We start from the raw sequence: 21,534 nt of genomic DNA on the forward strand, positions 1-21,534 counted from the left end.
TAATCACTCTGCATTACACACAATTATTTATGAAAACTCCAATAACTAGAATTATACTTTTTTCCAAACCGTTAGGTAAATTATATGTAGTATACAAATAGTTATGATCACACAACTGTACATGATCTCTGACATGTAGAACCCCTAAACGTCATGTCATGGAACCAAAGAGAGATTGCGTATGTTCGTAAGGAATTTCTGACCACGCAGTTCCTGCACACGTCCACAAACATTATCAATGGCTGCCTGAGGGCCGTGACAAGCATGTTGCCGACCCTTCATACCACACACATATTCGGTACGCGATGTGTTAGGTGATTGTGCAGGCCAGGGAAAGAGATTCCCTCTCATTATTCCAAGATGTTTACATTCGTCACGGATGACCATAAATTGTCCTGTTGAAATTTGATGTGTGCAGTTGCCTAAGCAGAGAACAGCGGCTCTGGCATAGAACCGAGTTCGCTCGTTATACCCAGTGGCGCTGAAAAGTATTACACATGGAGTTTGTCTGCTATGTTACTCAACGATACAGATTGTCAATTACGCTCGCCAAGGTAACGTCTGTCAAGCATACGACCATCAGTGTAGCACTTGATGAAGTGGGACTATTCCGAAAACCGGCGCAATATCTTACGTGCATCAGTATAAGCCGCAACAGACGGCATTGACCAGACGATGCATACAGGTCGACGTCAGTCATACCACTCCGCCGTTGAGCAAAAGACACTTGACGAAGTTGTATGGCCCATTACGCCCGTGCGAACAATATGCCCAACATTCTGCACTTGAAAATGATTGCATAGTCCAGCACCCGCCTTTCGCAACTTTCGACCCTCTTCTACCCACTGGCTCTATACACAGAAATCAATGTTTTAGAAATACGACCTGTACAAGATTAATTGCCGTGGTACAACGAAAGTATTATTCAGAAATCAATAATTTTGGGCCTTTTGATCTCACTCCCACACTAATATCGCGCCCTTAAACGCCGACGAGGTGTATGGAATTCGCTTTCATTTTCACATTTCGTTTAAAGGTCTCTTGTAAACTGACGCTGTTGACATAAAAGCGGAAGGGGGTTTGCTGGAGCTTTGTGTACATTACCTGCCCGCCGTCTTCACTATTTGTTGCTAGTTTACTGTAATACACATCCACAGAGTTTGTATAATGCGTCATTCTTCCTTGGTGTTGTAATTATCAAAATCTTAACTATATGAGTAATGCACGACCATCTTGAATAATTACACTACTGGCCATTAGAATTGCTACACCAAGAAGAAATGCAGATGATAAACGGGTATTCATTGTACAAATATATTATACTAGAACTGAAATGTGATTACATTTTCACGCAATTTGGGTGCATAGATCCTGAGAAATCAGTACCCAGAACAACCACCTCTGGCCGATATAACGGCCTTGATACGCCTGGGCATTGAGTCAAACAGAGCTAGGATGGCGTGTACAGGTACAGCCGCCTATACAGCTTCAACACGATACCACAGTTCATCAAGAGTAGTGACTGGCGTATTGTGACGAGCCAGTTGCTCGGCCACCATTGACCAGACGTTTTCAATTGGTGAGAGATCTGGAGAATGTGCTGGCCAGGGCAGCAGCCGAACATTTTCTGTATCCAGAAAGGCCCGTACAGGCCCTGCAACATGCGGTCGTTCATTATCCTGCTGAAATGTAGGGTTTCGCAGGGATCGAATGAAGGGTAGAGCCACGGGTCGTAACACATCTGAAATGTAACGTCCACTGTTCAAAGTGCCGTCAATGCGAACAAGAGGTGACCGAGACGTGTAACCAATGGCACCCCATACCATCACGCCGGGTGATACACCAGTATGGCGATGACGAATAGACGCTTCCAATGTGCATTCACCGCGACGTCGCCAAACACGGATGCGACCATCATGATGCTGTAAACAGAACCTGGATTCATCCGAAAAAATGACGTTTTGCCATTCGTGCACCCTGGTTCGTCGTTGAGTATACCATCGCAGGCGCTCCTGTCTGTGATGAAGCGTCAAGGTAACCGCAGCCATGGTCTCCGAGCTGATAGTCCATGCTGCTGCAAACATCGTCGAACAGTTCGTGCAGGTGGTTGTTGTCTTGCAAACGTCCCCATCAGGGATCGAGACGTGGCTGCACGACCCGTTACAGCCATGCGGATAAGATGCCTGTCATCTCGACTGCTAGTGATACGAGGCCGTTGAGATCCAGCACGGCGTTCCATGTTACCCTTCTGAACCCACAGATTCCATATTCTGCTAACAGTCATTGGATCTCGACGAACGCGAGCAGCAATGTGGCGATACGATAAACCGCAATCGCGATAGGCTACAATCCGACCTTTATCAAAGTCGGAAACGTGGTGGTACGCATTTCTCCTCCTTACACGAGGCGTCACAACAACGTTTCACCAGACAACGCCGGTTAACTGCTGTTTGTGTATGAGAAATCGGTTGGAAACTTTCCTCATGTCAGCACGTTGAAGGTGTCGCCACCGGCGCCAACCTTGTGTGAATACTCTGAAAAGCTAATCATTTGCACATCACAACATCTTCTTCCTGTCGGTTAAATTTCGCGTCTGTAGCACGTCATCTTCGTGATGCAACAATTTTAATGGCCATTAGTGTATTTCGTATCTTAAGTTGCTGGCAGATTAAAACTCGAACCCGGAAGCTTGTCTTTCGCGGGCAGTGTTCTTACCGAGTGAGCCATTCACGCACGACTCACGAACCATCCGCACAGCTTCACTTCTGCCAGTATCTCTCTCACTCCTACCTTTCAAAGTCACTGAAGTTCTGCATATATTGCCGAACTAGCAATCATGGAAGAAAGGATGTTGTGGAGATATGGATTAGCCGCTGTCTACAGGTTGTTCCCTGAGTGAAACTTTCATTCTGCACGTCGCCACAAAATGAATTATTCGATATGTTTACTCTTTAAACTGTAATATTTAATGAGTTTAACTCAAGTACGATCACGTGAGCTTCGTAATCATCGCAATTTAATGGACAAATGCTCATTCAACTGGACCTCCGCGTTGCTAGGGCCCTCTCGTTTCGCCGCCGAGACAGTTCGGCTTCTTTTGTCCTGCGGCGTGCGAGAGGAGCAGACCCTTGGCTCTCAGTCGAGTGTCGCAGCATCAGTAAACGGCCGGCCTATTGTTTGCTGGCTCTGCGTTCATCCGAATAAGAAGGAAGTGGCGCTCTATTGTCTCTCGCAGCTGTTTGTTGTGAAGCTATAAAAACTCTTGTATGGAGCTGAATAGACTATCGAGAGGACAATGCGGTCCGCGAGTCTCTCTCTCTCTCTCTCTCTCTCTCTCTCTCTCTCTCTCCCACAGCAATTTAAGTCAAACTGTGACGAGCTCCTTTTCGGTTCAAAGCAGCTGTTACAAGTAAAACGAACCTCCTCAGAAGGAATACAAAGAAAAGCGATTTCCTTTATTACAGGCAGCCAGGGAAAGAAATTTGCACAAAACTCTCTACTGTACATGGGCCTCATATACATCCACGTAGACTGGTTTGCGCCGTGGGGGGAGGGGGGAGAGGGGCTGGCGAACTCAAGTGATTCTAAAATAGGTTTTGCTGGATTTTGAGGTGAAGCTGATGAAACTGCTCTCACGATAAGAATAAAATCAGTGAAAAAGAGAGCTTAAGAAAGGCGTTAAGAAACAACACATCTCCCACATAAACTATCTCTTAGAAATGCTGTTCATACACTTCTGGCCATTAAAATTGCTACACAAAGAAGAAATGCAGATGATAAACGGGTATTTGTTGGACAAATATATTATACTAGAACTAACATGTGATTACATTTTCACGCAGTTTGGCTGCATAGATCCTGAGAAATCAGTACACAGAGCAACCACCTCTGTCAGTATCAACGGCCTTGATACGCCTGGGCATTGAGTCAAACAGAGCTTGGATGGCGTGTACTGGTACAGCTGCCCATGGCAGCTTCAACACGATACCACAGTTCATCAAGAGTAGTGAGCTAGTTGCTCGGCCACCATTGACCAGACGTTTTCGATTGGTGAGAGATCTGGAGAATGTGCTGGCCAGGGCAGCAGTCGAACATTTTCTGTATCCAGAAAGGCTCGTACAGGACCTGCACCATGCGGTCGTGCATTGTGCTGTTGAAATGTAGGGTTTCACAGGGATCGAATGAAGGGTAGAGCCACGGGTCGTAACACATCTGAAATGTAACGTCCACTGTTCAAAGTGCCGTCAATGCGAACAAGAGGTGACCGAGACGTGTAACCAATGGCATCACATACCACCCCGCCGGGTGATACGCCAGTATGGCGATGACGAATACACGTTTCCAACGTGCGTTCACCGCGGTGTCGCCAAACACGGATACGACCATCATGATGCCGTAAACAGAACCTGGATTCGTCTGAAAAAATTACGTTTTGCCATTCGTACACCCAGGTTCGTCGTTGAGCACACCATCTCAGGCGCTCCTGTCTGTGATGCAGCGTCAAGGGTAACCGCAGCCATGGTCTCCGAGCTGATAGTTCATGCTGCTGCAAACGTTGTCGAACTGTTCGTGCAGATGTTGTCTTGCAAACGTCCCCATCTGTTGACTCAGGGATCGAGACGTGGCTGCGCGATGCGTTACAACCATGCGGATAAGATGCCTGTCATCTCGACTGCTAGTGATACGAGGCCGTTGGGATCCTGCACGGCGTTCCGTATTACCCACCTGAACCCACCGATTCAATATTCTGCTAACAGTCATTGGATCTCGACCAACGCGAGCAGCAATGTGGCGATACGATAAACCGCAATCGCGATAGGCTACAATCCGACCTTTATCAAAGTCGGAAATGTGATGGTACGCATTTCTCCTCCTTACACGAGGCAACACAACAACGCTTCACTAGGCAACGCCGGTCAACTGCTGTTTGTATATGAGAAATCGGTTGGAAACTTTCCTCATGTCAGCACGTTGTAGGTGTCGCCACCTGCGCCAACCCTGTGTGAATGCTCTGAAAAACTAATCATTTGCATATCACAGGATCTTCTTCCTGTCGGTTAAATTTCGCGTCTGAATCACATCTTCGTGGCGTAGCAATTTTAATGGGCAGTAGTGTACAAAGAAATGGAGTTATGGTAGCAACTATTGTGATGATTGAAGCTATGTTTTTACTTTCCGTTGACATCAGTAGTGATGATTGAAGGATGTGTCTTAAATTTCTGTTGGTATCATTGACATCACGGACGCAGCTCTAGCTCAGTTGGAAAGAATGAGAGAAAAACCGGCATAACCTTTCCGAAAGAGCCCTTTCCGTGTTCACAGGGAACGAATTATTGAAACAATGTTACGTGAGAACAATGTTCACCGTTAATGAAATCCTACTATTTAATGATTTTTACCTACAAATTTTATAATGTAACAGAAGGTACTCTTTGTGACAGATATCGATGATTAGAGCCAAATGCGATGTTCAGTCAGCCCTTCAGAGAGGAAATTCCATCGAAAATGAGAGAAAATGGTCTGAACTCTCTGTTGCAAGTTAAATAGTACAGGAGGTAGACTAAGTATGGAACAACAAATTCACAACATATTACCACGCCCAATACGGTGTAAAAAACCGTTGGCATTCAAAACAGCTTACAGCCGTCTCGGAATGGATAAATACAAATCCTATACGGTTTTCAAGGGAATCTTATACCATTATTCCTGTAAAATCATGGCAAGCTTAAGTAACGATGACGGAGGTGGATATCGATTAATAACACTTCTCGTCAAAGTAGGCTGCAAACGCTCAACAAGCCGGCCGTGGTGGCCAAGCGGTTAAAGGCGCTACAGTCTGGAACCGCGCGACCGCTACGGTCGCAGGTTCGAATCCTGCCTCGGGCATGGATGTGTGTGATGTCCTTAGGTTGGTTAGGTTTAAGTAGTTCTAAGTTCTAGGGGACTGATGACCTTAGAAGTTAAGTCCCATAGTGCTCAGAGCCATTTGAACCATTTTTGAAACGCTCAACATTATTGAGATACAGGGTGTTTCAAAAATGACCGGTATATTTGAAACGGCAATACAAACTAAACGAGCAGCGATAGAAATACACCGTTTGTTGCAATATACTTGGGACAACAGTACATTTTCAGGAAGACAAACTTTCGAAATTACAGTAGTTATAATTGTCAACAACAGATGGCGCTGCGGTCTGGGAAACTCTATAGTACGATATTTTCCACATATCCACCATGCGTAGCAATAATATTGCGTAGTCTCTGAATGAAATTACCCGAAACCTTTGACAACGTGTCTGGCGGAATGGCTTCACATGCAGATGAGATGTACTGCTTCAGCTGTTCAATTGTTTCTGGATTCTGGCGGTACACCTGATCTTTCAAGTGTCCCCACAGAAAGAAGTCACAGGGGTTCATGTCTGGCGAATAGGGAGGCCAATCCACGCCGCATCCTGTTTGTTTCGGATAGCCCAAAGCAATCACACGATCATCGAAATATTCATTCAGGAAATTAAAGACGTCGGCCGTGCGATGTGGCCGGGCACCATCTTGCATAAACCACGAGGTGTTCGCAGTGTCGTCTAAGGCAGTTTGTACCGCCACAAATTCACGAAGAATGTCCAGATAGCGTGATGCAGTAATCGTTTCGGATCTGAAAAATGGGCCAATGATTCCTTTGGAAGAAATGGCGGCCCAGACCAGTACTTTTTGAGGATGCAGGGACGATGGGACTGCAACATGGGGCTTTTCGGTTCCCCATATGCGCCAGTTCTGTTTATTGACGAAGCCGTCCAGGTAAAAATAAGCTTCGTCAGTAAACCAAATGCTGCCCACATGCATATCGCCGTCATCAATCCTGTGCACTATATCGTTAGTGAATGTCTCTCGTGCAGCAATGGTAGCGGCGCTGAGGGGTTGCCGCGTTTGAATTTTGTATGGGTAGAGGTGTAAACTCTGGCGCATGAGACGATACGTGGACGTTGGCGTCATTTGGACCGCAGCTGCAACACAGCGAACGGAAACCCGAGGCCGCTGTTGGATCACCTGCTGCACTAGCTGCGCGTTGCCCTCTGTGGTTGCCGTACACGGTCGCCCTACCTTTCCAGCACGTTCATCCGTCACGTTCCCAGTCCGTTGAAATTTTTCTAACAGATCCGTTATTGTATCGGTTTTCGGTCCTTTGGTTACATTAAACCTCCGTTGAAAACTTCGTCTTGTTGCAACAACACTGTGTTCTAGGCGGTGGATTTCCAACACCAGAAAAATCCTCTGTTCTAAGGAATAAACCATGTTGTCCACAGCACACTTGCACGTTGTGAACAGCACACGCTTACAGCAGAAAGACGACGTACAGAATGGCGCACCCACAGACTGCGTTGTCTTCTATATCTTTCACGTCACTTGCAGCGCCATCTGTTGTTGAAAATTGTAACTACTATAATTTCGAAAATTTGTCCGCCTGAAAATGTACTGTTGTCCCAAGCATATTGCAACAAACGGTGTATTTCTATCGCTGCTCGTTTAGTTTTTATTGCCTTTTCAAATATACCGGTCATTTTTGAAACACCCTGTATGAGTGTGGTGACTAGGGGAGATGCAACAACTCATCCTACATCTACATCTACATCTAAATGATTACTCTGCAATTCACACTTAAGTGCCTGGCAGAGGATTCATCGAACCATTGTCGTACTACTTCTCTACCATTACACACTCGAATAGCGCGTGGGAGGAAGGAACACCTAAATCTTTCCGTTCAAGCTCTAATTTCTCTTATTTCATTATGTGTGTTTATCCTCGTGCTTCTAGACGATGTGAACTGTGGGAGCACGGGCCCCGTCGTCTTAGATCACAGCATCATCAGTGGAGATCAAATATTGTACCGTGAGATGGACTTCCTCGCCCGAAATGGTGGCATAATATGTGAGAGTAATGCGACCCTGCAGAGTAACCATGAGGTTCCATGGAATACCATGGTATGGCTGCCCAAATCATCACCGAACCCCCACCATCTTCCACTCTTGGCAGCAAGTAGTCTGCATCATTGGCCTTGGTCAGCTTCTGCCAGACGTAAACTCGGACAGAAGTTGAAAACAGTGTGAAACAAGACTCATCCGACCAAACGACTTTCTTCAATTGCTCCATAGTCCGTGTTTTATGGCTCTGGCATCACGTTTTCCTGTTACAGGCATTTGCACCATTTATATGTGGTTTTGGAATGCTAGTTCGCCCTCCATTTGCCAGCTTCAGCTTATGGAGCTCGCTTCGTGGTGTTTTAGTGCGAACAGTGTTCACGAGCGTGACATTCAGTTCTGCCGTGTCTTTTACAAATGTCCTATTATTTTTCGTAACCATCCTCTCTAGTGACTGTCTGTCACGGTCGCTCAGCACACACTTTCGTCCACGATGTGATGTATCGAATGATGCTTTCCCGCTATCCCAATATGCTGTATTATTCTTTGATACGAAGCCTCTTGAAACACCAAACGCCGGCCGCTGTGACCGAGCGGTTCTAGGCGCTTCAGTCCGGAACCGCGCTGCTGCTACGGTCGCAGGTTCGAATCCTGCCTCGGGCATGGATGTGTGTGATGCCCTTAGGTTAGTTAGGTATAAGTAGTTCTACGTTCTAAGGGACTGATGACTTTAGATGTTAAGTCCCATAGTGCTTAGAGCCATTTGAAACACCAAACACTTCGGCTATCCAGGTTTCGCAAGCACCCATCATATGCGTTGTGTATCAGCCGCTAGGCCGGCAGACCTGCAACCCTCTCGCACCTTTGCTATGCCTGCGGTCTAACCCCTATGGGGTTACATCAATAGACGATATAACTTCATTGACGCACACTCAAATGGTTCAAATGGCTCTGAGCACTATGGGACTTAACATCTATGGTCATCAGTCCCCTAGAACTTAGAACTACTTAAACCTAACTAACCTAAGGACAGCACACAACACCCAGCCATCACGAGGCAGAGAAAATCCCTGACCCCGCCGGGAATCGAACCCGGGAACCCGGGCGTGGGAAGCGAGAACGCTACCGCACGGCCACGAGATGCGGGCTGACGCACACTCAGTAGACCAGCAAGTGGCAACGCAAGCGCCGCTAGATGCCGCCTGCCCCACGGATCTGTTTGCTTTCACAGACTAGATCACAAATATTTCCTCTACTATCTCTGCGCTACCTGGGTATTTAGGGTGGCGCAACGCATCTCCAAGTGAGTCTTTTGTCGAGCTCTAGGCCAGGCACCGATTTCACGAGCAGTTCCTCGGTCAGAGTTTTGACTGGAATCTTCGCTGTGTACGACATCGTGCTGCTCGCCAGCTAGTGCCGACAGAGTGACCCGCGAGTGTCTGCCTTCACCATTGTCAGAATTTGATCTTTGCACTGAAGACGACCAGGAACTTGATATCGGTCGTCGACCTTCACCACGCTATTTTGTTCTACCTCCGAATGAATATTTGACTCTTTCATCATTATGGTCTTCAGTTTAAGTTCGGCCTTGTGTAAATTTAGTGATAATAACAAACTTCTACAAACAACTGAGTGATTAAATTTTCTCCAAGGAGGTGCTTTAGGTTGATGCATTTATTAATAACACTGTTCTACATAGTTTACCTGGGGTTTGTTCTCATTACACTTCAACTGGTGCAAAACATATCAGAAGCGTGGAGGATTTTTTGGGCACCAGAGCTTCCGCCAGCTGCAGTGCCAAGTTTCGTCTCATAGAAAGTGACGGAGAGGTATGGTTCTGTGAACTTAAACTTTCACACGTATTCTTCACCAAAGGTGGGCAGTGTCTGTGTGCATGTGACTCCTAAGTTGTGAAGACTTCGACAGTGACTTATTGGATCAGCATGCGCAGTCACCAGTTGCTGATTGTCAGTGTGGAAGAGATGCCTCAAGTCCCCTCTTTGCTCTCCAAAATACAGCAGATGCAGAGACGCCTTATGAAATTGCTGACCGGCATCTCCAAGACACCAGAGGCTCCCAGCCGCCGTCCTCCAACATTTCTCCGCCACAGCTTCCCGCTTCTGAAACGGCACAAGAACTCTTGACCAGCGTCATCCTAGCCATCGTCTTCGACGGTCCTTCAGGGTCAACTTCTGACAGACAACAACACTGCAGTTTCCTCAAAAAAATGGTTCAAATGGCTCTAAGCACTATGGGACATCAGGGGTCGTCAGTTCCCTAGACTTAGAACTACTTAAACCAAACTAACCTAAGGACATCACACACATCCATGCCCGGGGCAGGATTCGAACCTGCGACCGTAGCAGCAGCTCGGTTCCAGACTGAAGCGCCTAGAACCTCTCGGCCACAGCGGCCGGCTGCAGTTTTCTCCTCCTGGCTCAGAACAAGAACCTGCGTTCACATCTATCCTCATGCGTAATCCTTCCAAAGACTCTTCGCAGCAGACCTCCATAGTTGCACTGACTCCCTCCCACCTAGTCTATCCCGTGCCTCATCCACACCCGAAAAGTCTGATCCAGTCTTATGTGTCTAATCTCAGGAGACGTTTTTGGACTTCCCTTTCCAGGCATGATCACTGCACTTGCCTTCTATTTTTCTGTGCTTCTGCAGCTATTTATGCCGTCTGGGCATAATCATTTTTCCTCCCACGGGTTCCTGCTCCCATCTGTGCCCTCCAGCTACAATACTCTTCAATTTCAATGACTTCCGCACCTTCTCTGTCCTCCTGACATGCACTTCTGTACTCGAGGCACAAGGGATTTACATCTCAAGTGCTACTGCATACAATTCTATCCTTCTGCAGTAACTTATGCCCTGCACTCACTTCCACTCTCTGGACTCCACAATTTTCGTTTCCATGCACTGGCCGCTCAGATCCATCCTCTGTGTACAATTTGTCCATATCGTTTCCAGAATACTTTCCACCACTTTCAGCCATCTAGCTTTGGTCTCCTCAGAGACTTGCTCCAGATGGCTCGCTCCTCAGCAGTTGCGGGATTTCCAGCCTCCCCTAGTCCGCCCACGCAGGCCCTGCGGTAGGACTAGGATTCTAGTCTAGGAACAAGGCCACTGGACCTCTTGGATGCCTCTGTTCCTTAACCCTGCCAACACTGGACGCCAGCTGTGGTCACCCTGCTCTTGGGTTTGGTAACGGGAGAAGTGACACTGCATGTCAGCTCCACATAACTCCAACCAGATCAAACTGTTGTAACCCCAGCTAACACCGACGGATCCTTACCAGAGGATTTTTCGTGGTTTTTTGTTGCAGACTCTGAATACCTCCCGCACAGTGCCAGGGACGACGCCAACCTGCAACCCCAGCTTCTAGGAACATCAGCCCATCTCCACTCCCGGCTCCCACGCCGATGGACGTTGCCCACAGACTCCCGGGTCGCCAGTTCCTGAGTCTTGGAGATGGACACTATACTCCTGTCTTCCACATGGGGGATGGATGTTGTGTATGCGCCGCTCGCCTGACAAACTTGCAACCCCTGTCACACTTGTGGTATGCGACCAACCTAATGCAGAACGGGTTACATCAGCAGAGGACAAAACTTCAATCACGCACGCTGAATAGTCCAGCAGGGGACAGCGGGAGCGCTGCTAGAGGTCACCTGCCCTGCTAACCTGATTGCGCCTTCAGGCCATGTGATCGCAAATAGATCCTCCAGTATTTCTACGTTGGACGTTTGTTCAGGGCGGCGCAACGTCACTCTAAACGAGTCTTCTATCAAACTCTGGGCCAGGCGCCGACTGCACCTACAGTTCTTCATATTAATTAATACACGACCGAGAAAGGGCTCATTTAGATACTACTACCTGTGCCTATGGCGATTGATAACAGATGTCCCGTTTGGCGGTCCGCTGCGCCCATGTATAAATACAGCTAGAGAGGCAGAAGGAGGAGACTCTTCGCACCCAGATATCAAGCTGTTCGAGTCGGTCAAATGCCTGCGTGCTGTGTGCCTCGGATGATGTCAGAGCTGTCAGGCTTGAATGCGTGTTCCGTAAAAGTAGCAAGTGAACTCGCGACGACTGTATACCATCCTAGACAGTTTAGATTTCACGCAAGTAACTGTTTCGTTCCACCGGTAATGTTGACAAAACCGCGTGGAAATCAGCGAGATTATTTTCCACGTTTAAGGCGAGCAACTAAATTTTGGTGATTATAAGCCAGGGCGATGGACCATTTTACTTGGAACTTCCCGTAGATGTCTCCACTGAACAGTTAATAGCGCTGTTTGCGATAGGTACATTAGATAGAATACTAAGACTTATATTTTGTGAGTGTGAACTATTACTGCCGGCCGGAGTGGCCGAGCGGTTCTAGGCGCTTCAGTCTGGCACCGCGTGACCGCTACGGTCGCAGGTTCGAATCCTGCCTCGGTCATGTATGTGTGTGATGTCCTTAGGTTAGTTAGGATTAAGTAGTTTTAAGTTCTAGGGGACTGATGGCCTCAGATGTTAAGTCCCATAGTGCTCAGAGCCATTTGAACCATTTTTGAACTTTTACTGAATATATCGATTAATCAGAACCCAAAAATTTTATTTATGGTCATAGTTACTGATCCCGCTGAGTAAATAGCAAGTAGCGACATTTTCTTTCAGTGAGCACAAGGAGTAATGTGGACTTCCAGACTGGAAATTATGGTTAGTATGTTCTCCATCACTTTCTGGCTGACCGCAAAAATAGTTTTCAGGCTCTTGTGGACGGCCTAGGTAGGTATGGCTCTGAGAACTATGGGACTCAACATCTGAGGTCATCAGTCCCCTAGAACTTAGAACTACTTAAACCTAACTAACCTAAGGACATCACACACAGCCATGCCCGAGGCAGGATTCGAACCTGCGAACGTAGCTGTCACGCGGTTCCGAACTGAAGTGCCTAGAACCGCACGGCCACCTCGTCCGGCATAGGTAGGTGTAAAACACAGAAAATTCAAGTGACTTTTCATAACGACGTAACGATCATTTTGAATATTTACCCGCCGCCGCACACCGTCAGTGTCTGCCTTCACCGCCACCAGCACCATCGATTTCAGCGTAGGACACGGCCAGGAACTTGGTACTGGTAGTCGATCTTCACTACGTTGTTTTGTTCTATCTCCGAGTGAATGTTAAACTTCGACTGTTTCATCATTACAGCCTCCTTCGTAAGTTTGGACTTGTGTAAAATCAGTGCTAATCACGAATTTTCACAAACTGCTGCAGTGATGAACTTTTCTCTAAGGAGGAGCTTTTGGCTGATGCATTTATTAATAAAACTGCTATACATTGCTTACCTGGGCTGTGTTCTCATTCGCTACGTCGCAGGTTCGAATCCTGCCTCGGGCATGGATGTGTGTGATGTCCTTAGGTTAGTTAGGTTTAAGTAGTTCTAAGTTCTAGGGGACTGATGACCTCAGAAGTTAAGTCCCATAGTGCTCAGAGCCATTTGATTTTTGTGTTCTCATTGTGCCTCAACCGGCCCAAAACATATCGATACGAGCACCGACAATCCGTTCACGTTCGAATTCATTTAGCTCCGACATAATGCTCTCACAATTACGCAGAACACTGTTGTGACCACGACTGATATTTGCAATGTATTGACGCCGCTGCATAGGTGCCCTTCGTGGTCAAATACAACAACACCATCTGGAGACCTGGCTAGCATCTGTATTTATGTTCAAGCATGCATTTCTCGTGGTGTCTCCATATTTTTGTCCAATCCTTGCTCACGCAGCCGGAATAATTGCAAACTCAGTCGAAATATTTAATTTATTCTGAGGGCCCTTTTCATTTTGTACATTACGATAAACAAACCGTCTTTGACGGCCTCGTATATATGCTGCTTACTGTAGCAGAAACAGGAATGTAGTTCCGTCGTGTACATACATTCGCACACTAAAGTCTACATACAGGGTTATTACAAATGATTGAAGCGATTTCACAGCTCTACAATAACTTTATTATTTGAGATATTTTCACAATGCTTTGCACACACATACAAAAACTCAAAAAGCTTTTTAGGCATTCACAAATGTTCGATGTGTGCCCCTTTAGTGATTCGGCAGACATCAAGCCGATAATCAAGTTCCTCCCACATTCGCCGCAGCATGTCCCCATCAATGAGTTCGAAAGCATCGTTGATGCGAGCTCGCAGTTCTGGCACGTTTCTTGGTAGAGGAGGTTTAAACACTGAATCTTTCACATAACCCCACAGAAAGAAATCGCATGGGGTTAAGTCGGGAGAGCGTGGAGGCCATGACATGAATTGCTGATCATGATCTCCACCACGACCGATCCATCGGTTTTCCAATCTCCTGTTTAAGAAACGCCGAACATCATGATGGAAGTGTGGTGGAGCACCATCCTGTTGAAAGATCAAGTCGGCGCTGTCGGTCTCCAGTTGTGGCATGAGCCAATTTTCCAGCATGTCCAGATACACGTGTCCTGTAACGTTTTTTTCACAGAAGAAAAAGGGGCCGTAAACTTTAAACGGTGAGATTGCACAAAACACGTAAACTTTTGGTCAATTGCGAATTTGCTGCACGAATGCGTGAGGATTCTCTACCGCCCAGCTTCGCACATTGTGTCTGTTCACTTCACCATTAAGAAAAAATGTTTCTTCATTACTGAAAAGAAGTTTCGCACTGAACGCATCCTCTTCCATGAGCTGTTGCAACCGCGCCGAAAATTCAAAGCGTTTGACTTTGTCATCGGGTGTCAGGGCTTGTAGCAATTGTAAATGGTAAGGCTTCTGCTTTAGCCTTTTCCATAAGATTTTCCAAACCGTCGGCTGTGGTACGTTTAGCTCCCTGCTTGCTTTATTCGTCGACTTCCGCGGGCTACGCGTGAAACTTGCCCGCACGCGTTCAACCGTTTCTTCGCTCACTGCAGGCCGACCCGTTGATTTCCCCTTATAGAGGCATCCAGAAGCTTTAAACTGCGCATACCATCGCCGAATGGAGTTAGCAGTTGGTGGATCTTTGTTGAACTTCGTCCTGAAGTGTCGTTGCACAGTTATGACTGACTGATGTGTGTGCATTTCAAGCACGACATACACTTTCTCGGCTCCTGTCACCATTTTGTCTCACTGCGCTCTCGAGCGCTCTGGCGGCAGAAACCTGAAGTGCGGCTTCAGCCGAACAAAACTTTATGAGTTTTTCTACGTATCTGTAGTGTGTCTTGACCATATGTCAATGAATGGAGCTACAGTGAATTTATGAAATCGCTTCAATCATTTGTAATAGCCCTGTACACCCTAAAATAACACTTGAAGTCAAAATCAATCAAGAAAATATTATTTATTCACTTTTTGTGACATAAACAGACATGTTAGGAACTGAAAAATACATATACACTGCATAATTAATAATAATTCCATATACTGACATCTTGAGCATACGAATAAAACAGCGGTTAGGTACAAAAGTAAACATACACTGTTCTTTTCTTCACATTCAGGCCCAATTTAATATTGTATTGCCACCTTCTGCTTCGATCACAGCTTCCAAACAACTAGGCATAGATTCCACCAATTTTTTGGTGTACGCAGGTGTAAAGTTATTCCACTCTTTCATTAAGGCTGCTTTTAAATCATCTTCGTTTTTGATGTTGTATTTTTTTACCCTACACTTTATTTCTTCCCAAAGATGTTCAATTGGATTAATGTCTGGTGATCGGAGAGGCGAATGCAACTCTTGATACAGTGTAAAGTAGCCATTCTTTTACGACAATGGCCGTGTACTTAGTGTCATTGTCTTGCTGAAACACTCAGTCTGTTCTTAGTCCCAGTTTCTCCGCGGATTGCTTCAGATTCTCCTTTAAGATGGTGAAATACTTCCATTTATCGATAATACCTTCAATAAATGCTAAATTCCCAACTCCAGCTCCAGACAGGCAACCCCACACAAGAATATTTCCAGCACCCTACTTCACGGATGAGACAAGATTTCTCTTCTTCCAACTTTCATTCCTTTTTCGTCATACCTTTTGCTGTCCATCACACTGGAAGATGTTAAACTTACTCTCATCCGTGAAAAGTACTGTATCCCAAAATGTGGCATCTTTATTTTGGTGTCGAGTTGTTAGTTATAGGCGCTTCTGTTCATTTAGCCTGCTTATGAACGGTTTCTTCCTTGTTGTCTACTTTCAAATCCATGATTGTGCAGCAGCCTTCGTATAGTTATGGGATGAACATCATTTCAGCTAGTATTTGCGACATCTAATGCCAACTCCGTAGCTGTAATTCTGGGATCCGCATTCACTTTTATAATGATGTGTCGGCGCTGCCTGTTAGATAATTTTGGTGGTCGTCCACATCTAGCTTTGTGTTCTACGCTTCATCGATCCCTGTAATTTCTTCTAACAATTTCCCAAATTTTCCGCAGTGAAAAGCCCTTTTTACTGAGCTCAGTAATATTTTTCCTCACCGCCACTGGTATTTCTGTTCTTTTTGAATCCATGTTACGCGATCGAATTACGTGTTGCAATACACGTCTATTATATCAACAAACTACACCACTTGTACTGTGTCCACTGCAACGTCTCTCTTGCAACTAACGACAGACTCGAAGTTTATGTTGACTTCTGTACCGCAGTAAACAATAATGTTGCATCTATATCACTTTTTTTAATCACAGTTAATAAATTGTGTCCTAAGCGTTCATTACTAGGTCGAAAATACTTACTGTTTTGAGAAGGACTGTGCTCATGAGTGGAAACAAGTGTTATCCGTGCAGGCGACTTCACTACTGACGATACAAAGAAACAAAAGAGAAGATGAACTCTAACCTCCTGTAACACTTAGCTATAGCATCAGAAATAAATAATTTTTCAGGCTTAAAATGCTAGAAACAGACTGGCCACATGATTGTAATCCTGGACGATTAAATTTTTAGCGTTTGTTTTTCTGGGAGGATTGAGAAAATTTGCAGCTTTTCTATGTAAGGTGTAGTCGTTCATTCTTAAGTTTAATTAATGGGTATGAATACCTTATCATGTCAGAATACCTTATCATCTCAGAAACTGTGCGGCTGGTCCCGGCGGAGGTTCGAGTCCTCCCTCGGGCATGGGTGTGTGTGTTTGTCCTTAGGATAATTTAGGTTAAGTAGTGTGTAAGCTTAGGGACTGATGACCTTAGCAGTTAAGTCCCATAAGATTTCACACACATTTGAACATTTTTTTCATCTCAGAACGAATGAAAAAGAACAGCGCACAGTTAAAAGAGAACGTATCCATTCATGAAAGATTTTGTTTGGTTGGCATCAGAGCGATACGGAGTTAGTCAATTACATCCATTACATATTTTTTGTGTGATTTGGATTGTCGTGACGTGATACAGAACTGGCTCATCGCTGCTTTAGTCTGAGGTTACTTTATTATATTTAAGACGTATTTGTAGTCATACAAATATAGGTATGTCTGTGTAAGCGTATGTGTTTTTGTATATATGAAAATTGCGGCTCCAAGAAAGAATGGCCCAGTGTATCCGAAGACGAAAGATGTGGGCAATGGTGTACCATTGATTCATATCGCAGACAGATGATGTATACGGAGATCAACTAGTCCTCTCTTGTAGTACTGGAAACGTCAGGTTTGCGCCAAGGTCAGACAATGAAGAACTGTGCAATGAGAAACGCATAAGCAAGTGTTAGTGTGCCCAACTGACGTCCAAGACTCTAATGTCAGTATGTGAGTGAGTTCGACAATGTGATAGGCGTGTGGAACCAATGGGTAGAACGCTGCCATACGCATCGATGAGTAGGCGCTGAGCCAGACAGTGTAACAAGGTCACGGGATGCCCGACATCTTGTCCGTATGGCTATAACTGGCTGTCGTGCTTCGTACCAAGCCAACGCTTGAAGCTAAGGCACTGCAATGGACGTGGATCTATCTGAATCAACAACTCGTATGCCACTGCGTCTCTTCCACTGTCCAGAAACCACAATCGTCTCAGACTGCAATGGGAATGGGAAGGCATTTTATGTTTATCTGAATAACAAAATATAGTGTTTGGATTCCGCAGAAATACTGGAACACGTGAGGCAATACTGACCTTACGACTAATCTTAGAAGAAAGATTAAGGAAAGGCAAACCTACGTTTCTAGCATTTGTAGACTTAGAGAAAGCTTTTGACAATGTTGACTGGAATACTCTATTTCAAATTCTAAAGGTGGCAGGGGGAAAATACAGGGAGCGAAAGGCTATATACAATTTGTACAGAAACCAGATGGCAGTTATAAGAGTCGAGGGACATGAAAGGGAAGCAGTGGTTGGGAAAGGAGTAAGACAGGGTTGTAGCCTCTCTCCGATGTTATTCAATCTGTATATTGAGCAAGCAGTAAAGGAAACAAAAGAAAAATTTGGAGTAGGTATTAAAATCCATGGAGAAGAAATAAAAACGTTGAGGTTCGCCGATGACATTGTAATTCTGTCAGAGACAGCAAAGGACTTGGAAGAGCAGTTGAACGGAATGGATGGTGTCTTGAAGGGAGGATATAAGATGAACATCAACAAAAGTAAAACGAGGATAATGGAATGTAGTCGAATTAAGTCGGGTGATGCTGAGGGAATTAGATTAGAAAATGAGACACTTAAAGTATGAAAGGAGTTTTGCTATTTGGGAAGCAAAATAACTGATGATGGTCGAAGTAGAGAGGATATAAAATGTAGACTGGCAATGGCTAGGAAAGCGTTTCTGAAGAAGAGAAATTTGTTAACATCGAGTATAGATTTAAGTGTCAGGAAGTCATTTCTGAAAGTATTTGTATGGAGTGTAGCCATGTATGGAAGTGAAACATGGACGGTAAATAGTTTGGACAAGAAGAGAATAGAAGTTTTTGAAATGTGGTGCTACAGAAGAATGCTGAAGATTAGATGGGTAGATCACGTAACTAATGAGGAAGTATTGAATAGGATTGGGGAGAAGAGAAGTTTGTGGCACAACTTGACCAGAAGAAGGGATCGGTTGGTAGGACATGTTCTGAGGCATCAAGGGATCACCAATTTAGTATTGGAGGGCAGCGTGGAGGGTAAAAATCGTAGGGGGAGACCAAGAGATGAATACACTAAGCAGATTCAGAAGGATGTAGGTTGCAGTAGGTACTGGGAGATGAAGAAACTTGCACAGGATAGAGTTGCATGGAGAGCTGGATCAAACCAGTCTCAGGACTGAAGACCACAACAACAACAACAACAGTGCTGTTGGATAAGTCTCGCATCATCCTGTCGCACAGTGAAAGGCGCACACCTGTTAGACATCACTATCAACCGCGTTGCTTGCATCGCTACTGGGACCCACTGTAAGGCTAAGCTCGAGATAGTGGCGTGCGCTCCGAAGTCCAGGAACTGGTATTTAGTATGGTGACAGTGTTTCCGTGAACAAAAAAATGCAGTATCGCAGTCCAAGTCGCAGTACAACCTAAATCCTAAAGTATTTCTGATTTATATTGAGATGTAATAGCGTGTATCACCAATCATTCAAGTACTTCTACGAATGCTGTTGCAGGTGGCCCTGTTTTCATTTTGGCAGGTATTATTTTACCACATATTTCGAGCTACACTCAGGTCGATAGAGGATCTTCAAAATCCACGAAAGAATATTGGACAAGAAATAGTTATTGTATTGTAGATACAATGGTAATTTTATGAAACGTGAAACAATGATACAGATACAAGTATAGGTGCGCTCTACGAAAACTACGGTTCTCTAGTTTTGGTTCACTACATAAATGACGTAGTAAATGGTAGGGTTCTATGTAACATTGACAGAACTGGTTAAGAAAAGAAACACAAATGAATATGTGAGAGAAGCTGGGAGTCGACTACTTCCCTATGTTTTTTGTTTGTTTAGAACATAATTAAAACGCCACATCGTTTACTGTTAGGCCATTGTGTATTTTATATCGTTACAAAATATGAATTGCATTTTATAGGTAATAAAAATTGGTAGATCGCGTAACTTCTGCGCTCTTATGTAACCAATGCAATTGCTTTTGATGCAGGAACAGTTTACATGAACGAACATATAATGGTCTATGTAATTATTGTTATTTTGTACTCAATAGAACGTTCTCCATCATGATCAAAGTCAAGAGTATTTTGTTATTGTTGATAAGTGCGAAAGTTGTTTATAAAGAATAGAAACATGTTTTATATAAGCTCGACGAAGTATTGAACCGATGTTTGATATATTTTGTTTTGCGGTTTTTTTTTTTTAGAAAATTTCGTTGTCCAGCGCTAAATGAGAAATCTGATTTTTTTTATTTTTTACTACAACATCCCTCTGTTGCACGTAAAAGAGCAACAATTTTCGAAGAGAAGCTAAATTAAACATTTACAATTTCAACTCTGTCACAAATGCTGTTCATTTTTAAGCACAGACACTAACATAGCTACATAGATCAAAAACGTTCTGTAGTTATGCGGATCTCACTCCTCTCCTAGACGGTTCACCGTTTCCGGTTTCTAGAGATCGAAATAAGGTAATGCCCAATAGACACACAACGCGAAAGAACTTGCCCCCCTTCTAACAGCCGTGTACCGCAAGTCTCTAGAGGAACAGAAGGTTCCAAATGATTGGAAAAGAGCACAGGTAGTCCCAGTCTTCAAGAAGGGTCGTCGAGCAGATGCGCAAAACTATAGACCTATCTCTCTGACGTCGATCTGTTGTAGAATTTTAGAACATGTCTTTTGCTCGAGTATCATGTCGTTTTTGGAAACTCAGAATCTACTATGTAGGAATCAACATGGATTCCGGAAACAGCGATCGTGTGAAACCCAACTCGCATTATTTGTTCATGAAACCCAGAAAATATTAGATACAGGCTCCCAGGTAGATGCCATTTTCCTTGACTTCCGGAAGGCGTTCGATACAGTTCCGCACTGTCGTCTGATAAACAAAGTAAGAGCCTACGGAATATCAGACCAGCTGTGTGGCTGGATTGAAGAGTTTTTAGCAAACAGAACACAGCATGTTGTTCTCAATGGAGAGACATCTACAGACGTTAAAGTAACCTCTGGCGTGCCACAGGGGAGTGTTATGGGACCATTGCTTTTCACAATATATATAAATGACCTAGTAGATAGTGTCGGAAGTTCCATGCGGCTTTTCGCGGATGATGCTGTAGTATACAGAGAAGTTGCAGCATTAGAAAATTGTAGCGAAATGCAGGAAGATCTGCAGCGGATAGGCACTTGGTGCAGGGAGTGGCAACTGACCCTTAACATAGACAAATGTAATGTATTGCGAATACATAGAAAGAAGGATCCTTTATTGTATGATTATATGATAGCGGAACAAACACTGGTAGCAGTTACTTCTGTAAAATATCTGGGAGTATGCGTGCGGAACGATTTGAAGTGGAATGATCATATAAAATTAATTGTTGGTAAGGCGGGTACCAGGTTGAGATTCATTGGGAGAGTCCTTAGAAAATGTAGTCCATCAACAAAGGAGGTGGCTTACAAAACACTCGTTCGACCTATACTTGAGTATTGCTCATCAGTGTGGGATCCGTACCAGATCGGGTTGACGGAGGAGATAGAGAAGATCCAAAGAAGAGCGGCGCGTTT

This window comes from Schistocerca cancellata, chromosome 4 (assembly GCF_023864275.1).
Source record: "Schistocerca cancellata isolate TAMUIC-IGC-003103 chromosome 4, iqSchCanc2.1, whole genome shotgun sequence".
NCBI lineage: Eukaryota > Metazoa > Arthropoda > Insecta > Orthoptera > Acrididae > Schistocerca > Schistocerca cancellata.